The sequence below is a fragment of the Carya illinoinensis genome, chromosome 1 (genome assembly GCF_018687715.1).
Source record: "Carya illinoinensis cultivar Pawnee chromosome 1, C.illinoinensisPawnee_v1, whole genome shotgun sequence".
NCBI lineage: Eukaryota > Viridiplantae > Streptophyta > Magnoliopsida > Fagales > Juglandaceae > Carya > Carya illinoinensis.
Genome location: NC_056752.1, coordinates 33,490,127 through 33,501,552, shown reverse-complemented (window position 1 = coordinate 33,501,552; position 11,426 = coordinate 33,490,127). Strand labels below are relative to the sequence as shown.

Below are 11,426 nucleotides of genomic sequence, written 5' to 3'. Positions count from 1 at the left end.
AATTAAAGAAAAATAATATTTGTAGTTCTAGAGTGTAAATATCACACAATTTTTTTTTAAAAAAAGTAGGTAAATATGAAATTTATATAAAAAATATTCTTTTAATAGGAGTCCACATTTTTTTAAAAGAAGCGTGCATGACTTACACACCTTATAACTTTATTTAATATTACTCTTATTTAAAATCCCCTTTCTTGATTTTCTAAAATAGACTCCGGATTAAAATACAGCTCTCATGTGCATTTTTGTCGTCTTATTATTTTGAGGAATCACAATTCAATTCCCAAAGAATAATTTCTTGCAATATGATCTCTACCATGTAAAATTTATGTAATTTTCAACGGCTAATTAAAGTTGCAACCATACTCATTTTATTTCAATCCTGAAGAAGTACTAAAACAATCATAATTAATATTAGTGCATAAGAAAGGAAAATAAAATATATTTTTACCATCCAACTAACAATAAATATTTATATATATATATATATATTTATATATATCTGCCCATTGAAAAAATAAAGTTTTCATGCTCATGATGAGCTGACAAAATTTCAATGCCTTCAGATAATTAATCTTTTTAGCTTATAATTAACACATGATAAGATGAGTTTGTGAGTGTAGAACTCTCCCTCTATATTTTGTGTAGTGTTTTTTTTTTCAATTACTAATTATTTGGAACATACTCAAAATTGCTTATAAAAAGGAATTGCTTAAGAAATTCTGGAAAAAAACAGTAGGAATAGTGCACAAGATGCTGCATGCATTAATGGTGAATTAATATTTAGGGCATTTTATTACAGTGTTCATTACTCAAAGGACTGCCTTACAAAATCAATGGGTAACTTCTACGTACGTACTCAGCTGCAAACATTGTACAATACAAACATAAACACAACACAATTCGTCCTGAAAGAAAAATAGATCCAGGAATAACAAAAAAAAAAAAAAAAAAAAAAAAAAAAAAAAAAAAAAAAAAAAAAAAAAAAACGAGGTACTGAAAAATTAGAATCTTCAATAAAGAGCCTAAAGCAAATGTCTTCATCAGCAAACATATATACGTAATCTTTTTAAGAACAACGTCCTCCAATCTCCTCCACAAAAGCTTGAAGATTTTTGTATGAAGACCCACCTTCCTTGGCAGCTTCCCTAGCCAAATCCTTCCATTTCGTAGCATTCCTTCTCAATTTTCCCCCTTGTTCCCCACCTCCAGCTACCAATTCCAAGCACCTCTTGATCTCATCACCTTCTACAATCCCATCCTTGTTTGCTATCACCCTCAAGCCTGTTTCCCACACATCTTCAATTAGTTTTGCGTTTGTTACTTGATCCGTCCACTGTGGGAAAGCAACCACTAGCACCCCAGAGACCAAACTCTCCAAGCTCGAATTCCATCCACAATGTGTCACAAAGCATGCCAATGAAGGATGTGACAGAACCTCCACTTGAGAACACCATGGCACTATCATTCCCTTTTGCTCCCTCTCTGCAACTTAATCTCTCTTCTTCTCCATTTTCCTTGACTCTTATGACCCACAAGAAGGGGAGGCTGCAATCCAACAATCCGCATGCCATTTCCTCCATCTGCTGCTTTGCTAGCATCGACAAGCTCCCAAACGAGATGTAAATAATAGATGAGTTAGGCTTGGAGTTCAGCCATTCGATGTAGTACTCCTTGGAATCTTGGAAAAGATCTCCGCCAGAAGCTTTATCGAATGGATCCTTTCAGTCCAAAAAGGCTGATGGAATCAGCAGTCCAACTGCAGTAATCGGCCTTGTTCACTTTTACAAAACTCTCATCTTATCTCATCTTAATCATTACAACCTTTTCAAATCCCTATACAAAATAAAATAAATAATTCAACTTTTTTCAAATCCCAATACAACTTTTTCAAATCTCAATATAAAAATAATATATTATAATAATATTTTATTCAACTTATCTCAACTTATCTCATCTCATTTCATTTCATCTCATTTTTTGATCACTCTCAAGCCTTCGGGCTCTAATGCATCAAAGGTATTGACAAGCACTCTCGAGTTGCTTTCTTTTTCGAGTGCTTCGAGTTGCTCTTGAAATAATGGGAGTGCAAAAGTATGCGTAGTTAAATCAAGGAGAAAGGAGGGAAGGTCACGACCATAGAGCAATGACAATCCCGGTAGTTGTAACGAGTATGAGGGATCAGCGCCCTTTTCCCTGATGTCGTCGCCATAGCCATTGAAGTAGTAGTAGTATATGTCCAAAACTGTGGTAGGTTGAATCCAGAGAAGTGCTGACGGAAGGTGAAGTTCGCTGGCCACTTTCCCTGCCCAAGGCATGATAAGAGTGTACACTAAGAATTGAAAGAGGCGGCCCTCGTTTGCATTGGACATGATGAGATCGGTGAGAGTTTTGGAGCCACTGTGCTTGATCACGGACATGTAGTCCCCTACATCATCAGTAGCATGCTTAAACCCATCGTTGTAGCCATCGGAGAAGGTGGCGAAGGACAAACCTTGAGGAGTACTAGGGGTACTTTTGGTCATGCAACGGTAGCCAGAGATGCTGGTGATGAGGGTGACATGTGCCCCAAAGCAAATGAGGCGCTTGGCAAACTGGAAGGTAGGGTTTATATGGCCCTGCACAGGGAATGTTATGACAAGTACGTGGTGGTACTTCTCCATGGTGGTGGTGGGCGGTGGAGCTTAAGGGTGAGGTGTTTGTGTTTGAGAGTAGCACTACTGCCGTTTGGTGGCTAGATAGGACAGGTCTGTGAAGTTATGGGACATGCTGCTTTGTTTTGGGTGTTGAGGATACCTCAACATTTTTTAAAATCCTTCATTATTATTTATTATTTTATTATTATTTTTCAAATATTTTTTATTACTATTCATTATTTTTTATAACTATTCAATATTTTATTATTACTTTTTACATATTTTTTTTATTATTATTAACAACATATCTCAACACTTCTCAATACTCCAACCCAACAGGTAGCCATGTGGGTAGGCTTTAACAGAAGATTGAGATCGGAGTTGTGACTTTGTAGAGACGATTTGGAGAAGAAATCAAGTGTACGTAATCATCGTGTTACTTGTGCATATAAATATATAATAAACTAATATTTATATATACATAATCCGATTATTTTCACCACGACTTTTCATAGACTGCCCTAGTCCCATCGTTTCGGTGTCCAAAATCCAAATCAAGCATGCACTAGACAATTCGACTTTCTATGGATGAGAATGGTTAGATAAACTTGACATCGCTCTCAACCCATAAAAACAAAACTAGTCTACTCCTTCCTCTTCCGAGATACTTTTAACATCTAAACTACAGTCTTCAGCAATCACCACACACGCTACATCGCCACACCGTTGGAATCTATCGCTTTGGAATTTTCAAATCCATCCAAGCCTTACCTCTTCCTCACAGAATTACGCCATACTTCATTATTAATATTATTATTATTTTGATAATAACTGTATAACTTCATTCATAAAGAAGAGATAATACAAAGTCCAAGTTACATGGCAGCATCTAAATGAACTCTAGATTGAATAAATTTTCAACATAAATACCACCATTACAACGTATCATCAATAAAATAAGCATGTCTAGCAAGAAGATGAGTAACATCATTTCCTTGACGACCAACATGGAGAACTTATGAATTGAAACAAATGAAGAAGGTTTTTAATCTTAGTGATCACAGTCCCTTGCTTAGAAAAGGTAGCTGTACTAAAACAAATAGCTTCTTCACAGTCCCATATGAAGTATTAACTGCAAATCCCTCAAAGCTGCTAAAGCTTCAATGTCTTCAACTTAAAAAACCCCATATTCTTTACGGCTTGCAGCCATCAAAACATCCTCATGATCATCCCGTAAAATAATACCAATACTAGCCAATGCAGATGAATGAAACAAAGCTTCACCTTACCTTGTGTAAGAGCTTTCCAAGAGAGAACCTTTTCTTTATACAACACTACATGACACTTCTTGACATGAGGATAACTCTCAACATAGCTAGTGCAATTATCATTTAATTCAAGAAGACAACAATCAGAGTTCTGAAAATTTTTTAGATTCCTATATTTCCAAACACCACACGAAATGGTAATAAATATATGAACTAAATTAGGATCATATTTCATCAACACTCAGACCAACTCTGAAAAGCTACCAACCTGATGTAAATGATGCAGAATCTGTGGATCGCGGGCTACCCAAGCCCAACACACTATCGAACAGCCACAAATAGCATGAAAAACATCTTCCTCCCACAGCTTACAATGAACATATAAAGCGGAATCAAGAATACCTCTTTTCAACAAGTTGTGTCTTGTAAGTAAACTATCCTTACATGCCCTCCTTCCAGAATTCTTCACTTTACTACGCAGCTTTAAATTCCAGAAGTTTCTTCAAAACCACTTAGTAGCTTCTGAATGAAAACTTTTAGGTCCATCATTTAGTGAGAACAAGTTTAAATATGAATGATACCCTGACTTTATAGAGTATGCCCATTCTTATTATCTAGCCACATGATTCTATCATCTTCCTGTCTGGACAACAAAGGAAGGGAACATAAAGCGGCAGCCACATTTGCAAGAAAAATTAAAAACACCAATTCCCTATTCCACAAGGATAAATTCTGCATTAATAAATAATCAATAGTGGTATCGGGTTGAACAATATACTGAGGAGATTGAGGTAGCAATTGAACATTCATAGGCAGCCAACTATCTAGCATTAGACAGACTTTGTCACCCTTACCAACATTCCCTATACAGCTAGAATACAAAATCTTCTTGGAAGCAAAAATGCTTCTCCAAATATAGGATGGCTTTCTTGGTAAACTAGCAAGCAAAAAATCCACATTAGGAAAACACTTGGCTTTAAATATGCGCGATAACAAAGATTGTGGTTCCATTAACAACCTCCACCATTGTTTAACAAGTAGAGCCAAATTAAATATTTTTAGATTTTTAAAATCCATCCCTCCTTTAAATTTAGATTCACACATTTGCTTCCAGCTCAACTAGTGCATCTTATGTTCTAAATTTCTTTGTCCCCGCCAAAAGAGAGCAAACATAGCTTCCAACTCACCACAAACTCTCTTGGGCAACAAAAAATAGCTCATTGTATATGTTGGCAATGCTTGAACCATTGCTTTGATCAAAATTTCCCTTTCGGCTTGAGATAGTAATTGTTCTTTCCACCCCTGAGCTCACCCCACACCTTCTCTTTCAAATCTTGAGAAGTAGCAGCTTTAGACCTCCTAACAAATGAGGGAAGCCCCAAATACCAAGAATGATGCTGTAATGAAGTGACATTCCAAATCGCCATAATAGCTGAAATATCATCCTCGATCACATTAGGGCTGAATAGCAACTCAGTTTTTATCCAAATTCAATTTTTTCCCCAAAATAGATTCATAAGAGGCCAAAAGCTGTCTCCATGCCTCATTTTCAGCACAAGTGGCTTGGCAAAATAATAAGCTATAATCTGTAAAAAATAAATGACTAACAACAGGTTCCTGAGAGCATACCTTAACCCCATTAATCATTCAACAATTATTAGCATACCTCAACAAAGATAATAAAGCTTTAGTGCATAACACAAACAAGTAAGGTGATAAAGGACCTTGACGCAACAAAACCTGATTTGAAACTGAACTAATACATGACTTCACTAGTCTAACCCATCAATGATGAAAACCAAGTTTCAACATAACTTGCTCTAAGAAACTCCACTCTATTCTATCATATGCTTTACTCATATCTAATTTCATAGATATCACTCCCCTATGACATCTTTTTCTATTCTTTATAGCATGGACAGATTCATATGCTACCAACACATTGTCAACACATTGTCTGTTTAAGCATTCTGGCACAAAGGCACTTTGACAGTCTGAGACCACCTTTGGTAAAATGATTTTAAGCCTATTAACAATGAATTTATCAATGATCTTATAGACCACATTGCATAATAGGCCTAAAATCCTTCATAGTCTCATATCTCTTTTTCTTAGGAATAAGCACCACAAAAGTCTCATTAAGATTTGTAGGAACATACCCAGTACACAAACAACATAAAGCAGATTTAGCCACCAAGTTCCCAACTGTAGACCACTATTTCAAAAAAAATAAAAATAAAGGAGACATACCATGGGTTGCATTTGAAATAATGCAAATTTGACGTCATCCTCTGTGTAAGGCTTTAATAACTCCTCACACTCATATCATGGCCTAATGACTTGATTAAGACCGCAAAAGAACCAGAAGAGGAGTCACCAACTGCTTGAGACAACTCCAATCTTTTATTCCTCAGCTAAGTTTTAATCTTACCAAACTAGACAGCATTCCAAAGTTTCAAACCCCTTCGACAAGAAAGAAGAGCAGTACTTAAATCACTAATAACATCCCCACTATCTACCTCTTGCCAAGCACTAGTAATAGTTTCTGCACACCCCTTAGTTCCAACCCACATTGCCTCAAATCTAAAAGGTTTACGCTCCATTCTAGAACATTCCAAAGAACCAATTATATTCATAACCAAGCAATGGTGATTAGAATATAAAGGCAGAAATTTATTTACAGTAGCATACGTGAACGTAGAATACCAATGTGAATTAGCAAGACATCGATCTAGATGCTCCTCAATCAATGCACCACCCTCTCTTAAATTAGACCAAGTAAAAAATGGACCCTCAGAGTCAATCCCTTTCAATTCAAGAAAATCTATCGCATCGCAAAAACTACGCATCTAACTCCTTGTGCGTGCCCTGGCCCTTCTTTTTTTTAGAATTAGAGATGATCTCATTGAAATCACCAAAACACAACCAATGAGTATGAGGTCCCACTGACAGACTCTTCATCAAATTCCATACTAAACTTCTCTCACTAACATCAAGATGACCATACACAGTAGTAATATGACTTTTCAAATCGGTGGCATTATCCACTACCCAAGCATTAAATGATGTTTAGATTAGGATAAGAGACTTAAATCCAAATCCTTTTTCCAAAATAAAACCAACCATCTACTATGCCCCGAAAAATCCACCGTAAAAAAAAAAAAAAAGAAGCTAAGCTGAGAAACCCAGAGTAAATTTCAATATTTCCATTGAGACAAGAACATATTTGGTCTCTATAATGAAGACCAAATTGGGATCTTCCATTCGAATCAAATAACAATAAACAGGAACTCCCGTGGGTTCCCAAGCCCATGGGAGTTCCAACTAAGAAACTTCATGGTTGTAGTCGAGGCTGACTTGCATCCTCCACCGAAACCACTTGAAAATCATCCAAATAGTCCGTATCTGAAAATCACCAATAGATATCCCATACACACACCCCAGATCACCATCACGTTTAAGAGGTAAAATCTTTGAAGACTTACATGGAAGCAGAGTAGATGCATTGATCCCCCAACGTCGAGGTCTCCCCTTTCTCTTCACATCAATTGCTAGTGCCCTAGTTGTTGAAGCCTCTGTGTCACGTACCCGAGCATTTCCTTCACAACGCACAACAGTAAAGAGGGCAACTCAGTGCCCCTATGCATTGCCTTCACAAGACGTGGACCTAAAATATTGAGTGGGCCATCAGTTGGCCCAGTCAAACTTGTAGCACCTGAAGACTTCAAACCCAGATGGCCCAATCTCGGCTGTCGGTTTTGTTATAAGCCCAAAGTCTGAAGTGCCTATTTTGCTTGACCCATCGTGTGAAAAGCTCGCGTCAATCTTCTTCAACCTTGCCTAACAGTTACCATAAGCAGTACCTATATTCTTTTGCAACATCTTATTCAAATTGCCAACATTGGACTCCATTACTCTTGGCTCCTCGTTAATAGTCTTCTGCATTAGATCATCGTCACACCTAAACTAATACCCATTTCTATAGTTTCCTTAGGAACTGCCCGTGTCATCACTTTTGAAAAGGATTTACGTTGTTGAGCAAAGTTGGGACCCCTAAATCCTCTTGGACATTTATAACTCGCAATCTCTATCAGAATGGCCTAATTTTCCACAGCAGTAACAAAAATTAGGCAGTCATTCATATTTCAAATGGACCTAGAGCACATCACTGTTCTTCATGCAGAATCTTTTAACTCAAGGCAATGGTAGTCTAACATCGAGTTGAATTCACACCCTAAAAAACACTCCCTAGCCAAGACATTGTTCAGACAAATCAATATCTTCCACATTGCCGATCGACTCCCCCACACTACATATTGTATCAGAATTCATCCCCAGTAATGGCAAATCATACAATCTAATCCGGAAGGATGCAAAATTCATTTTAATTCATGACGCTTGTAAATCACCAACATAGTCCATAAACAGAACCAATTGCTTATCAAAAGACCATGGACTATTAAGAAAAACCTTTTCTTTGTCACTCTTATCAATAAATTGAGTAAGAGATACGTTTTCCCCCAAATCAAAGAATTTTATCCTTTTCACTGCGTTCCAGATAGTGCACATCACAAACTTAAAAGCCTCCTTATTTTAGAATTTACGAGTGAGTAAATTGAAAATGAGGCAATAATCCTTATAACTAATGATGGACTCATATGAAGAATCTTGAATACAAACGTTAGACTTCTCAACTTTAGACAAAGAAAATCTCTGCCACTTCTTAGCCAAATTGTCCTCCATTAGACAAACAAATTACCTAGTTAGACCACGGAAGAAAAAACCTTGTACAAAAGACAAGGAGACAGACCCTCAAATCATAGCAATTAGCCGAATTTGAAAGAATAACCACGAACCTCACAAGGCAGTTACCAAAGTTCCGTAATCGCTGCAGCACACGGTAGTTACCAACTCCCTTCAAACTTTCTCAGACTTATTCTTTATATGATCACTTTCTATGCTTCACTATTGAGTAACCAATTACCATATATCCAACTTGTCCAATCCTAACTTTCTAACTATGTTACCACTTTTATTGAATGTGGGATTGTGAGGTATGTAGTGTAACTGGAGAATCTCATCATTTGCATCGAAAGTGGGGTGAAGATAGTCAATCGGATTTCCTTAGCCTACTTGTCTAGGTTTTGATCTGACTCTGACTCTGATTTGTTAGAGCGGAGTCGGGTTTGAACTTTTTTTAGACTTTTTTTTTTAATTTCATATTTAGTCCATTTTTTAAAAAGAATTTTTTGTAGGCTTTCAAATTTTAATTTTTCCAAAATTAAAAACGAAAACTAAATCATTCACTGTTAATTTACTTTAATACTAATTATCTAACCTAATTATACTAGACTTATACTATAGTGTCTACTTACATTTTATCATACTATAGTAATATATATTATTTATAGTGTAATTACATGTTATTATACTATAGTATACATGTTATTATATTATAATATTGTCTAATTTATTTATAACTTATTTAAAGTATCTAATTACATGTCATTAGTCAATTAGTATTATGTGTTATTCATTTATTATAAAAGACTTATTAGTTATTTCTATACTAGTGTTTAATTTATTTCTACACAATACTTATACTATAGTGTCTAATTATATGTTATTATACTTTAGTAAATTAGTAAACTTGTGCGTAAAAGGCCTTGGGCCGACCTGTCCTCATGATCTGGAATTGGCCCACCTGACAGAAGTCGGGCTCATTGGATCAAGATGAATAAATGGGTTGGCTTCACCTATATTCGATCAAAACCAAAGACTGATAAACATGTTTTGAATCGAGTTCCCCCTCAAAGCCTAGCTTCGTCTCCGTTTGTCATCTCCATTCTTCATCGTCGTTCATTTTTACAGTTCGTGGTTGCTGTTTGTCATCACGGCTCGTGGTCTCCGTTCATTACATCATCCCATCTGTTACTTCTCCACGAGGTCTGCATCATCCTCTCTCTATTTTGTCTTATGGGTCTGTTGGAAGATGACATGCAATAATGTTTTTTTTTTTTTTTTTTTTGCTTGATTCCTTATATGAAGGGTCTATTTTGTTCTGCTCAGGCATTAGAGTAGCTGGGGAATGCATTTTTTTTTTGTTGCTCGATTCCCTCTATGAAATTTGCTTTTTTGTCCACCTGCCTTTTTGCATGCTTCAATACAGTTTAATGGACTTGGAGAGACTATAAGATGTATTGTTTCAATGGATGTTTTGAGCAATTTATTGGATGGGGTTTTGCCCATAAGAAATATTGAGTGAAGTTCTCTCTTGTAATTGGTTTCTCCAGCCTTTCAGTAATTTTGCCAACCATGGAGGCTCAAAATCACAAAATGATATAGAAAGACCAATCCTTTCACTTACTTTTTTGTCACCCGTGAAGGAGTTTCATCTTGATAAGCTTCAAATTCTCATTCTCTATGAAGTGAAATTGCATGTTTCAATTGAACATCTAGGATATTAGCTTTCCAAATCATGCCTACCCTATACCAATTCCATAATTTCTATATTTCCCATTCATATAACATCATAGATCTACCATTCTCAAGTGATTTAGCCGAACTACCTATTACCGTATACATTCCATACACTTTCTCACCTACCAAACACTTCTTAAGCCTCCATAGATCCAAATTCCTTTATAGATCTATTCTATAAAGCCATAAAATCATAAATCTATCATAAATCCTTTTTTTCCGCAAGCTTAACCGAAAACCCTAATTCCCATAAGGATTTCCTATATTTTAGGAAACCCTAATCCTAGCCCTACACAAATTCCTAAATCTTAGGAGCTTTCCTAAAACCACTCAAACCCTACAAACCCTATCTCTTCTTACCCTAGCTAAATTCCCTTAAACCCTAAAACTCATTCCTACATTCTTGGATCTCATCCTACACATTACAAATCCTAAGATCCTTTCCATCTTTGACCTAGCCAAAACCCTAGACTACCCAAAATAATTCCTCCAAAATTTGCAACCCTATTCATCCACCATTCAAACCCTAATGTGACGCCCCCAAATTCCGCTTGAGACCAGATAGACATTTGAAGCATTAAGACATGCAACACAAAGTTACCTGCCCCCGTTCATAACATATAAGATGTAATATTCCTAACATGCATCTAACATTATGCAATATTCGCAGTGGATAAATTTTTTCTTTAGCAATTCTATACACCAAATTGAAAATATCACAAATTTTAAAACATACTTCATACATAAAGACATATTGGACAACTAAGATCACAACACTAGTCCAAAATAGTTATGATTCGAAAGGGTACTGGAGATGTAACTCCATGGTACAAGTAGTAATTTAAATTAACTACTATATTAACATTGACGTCGCACTGTTGCTCAGTCGATTGTGTTTAGTTGGTCAACTTTCAATTCTCCTTCAGGTCCTGTAACAAGATCTATCATTCGAGAGAAATGGTAGCTGGGACTACCATAGTGAGATTTGATTACAAATCTTAGCAAGTTAACAGAAAATCTCCGCATAGGTTAATGATGCATG

General features: G+C 36.1%; 1 pseudogene; it reads right to left on the bottom strand.

Annotated features, from left to right (window-relative positions):
* Positions 1-742: 742 nt before the first annotated feature.
* On the bottom strand, positions 743-7,567 carry LOC122315664 (annotated as a pseudogene).
* Between the last annotated feature and the right edge of the window lie 3,859 nt (positions 7,568-11,426).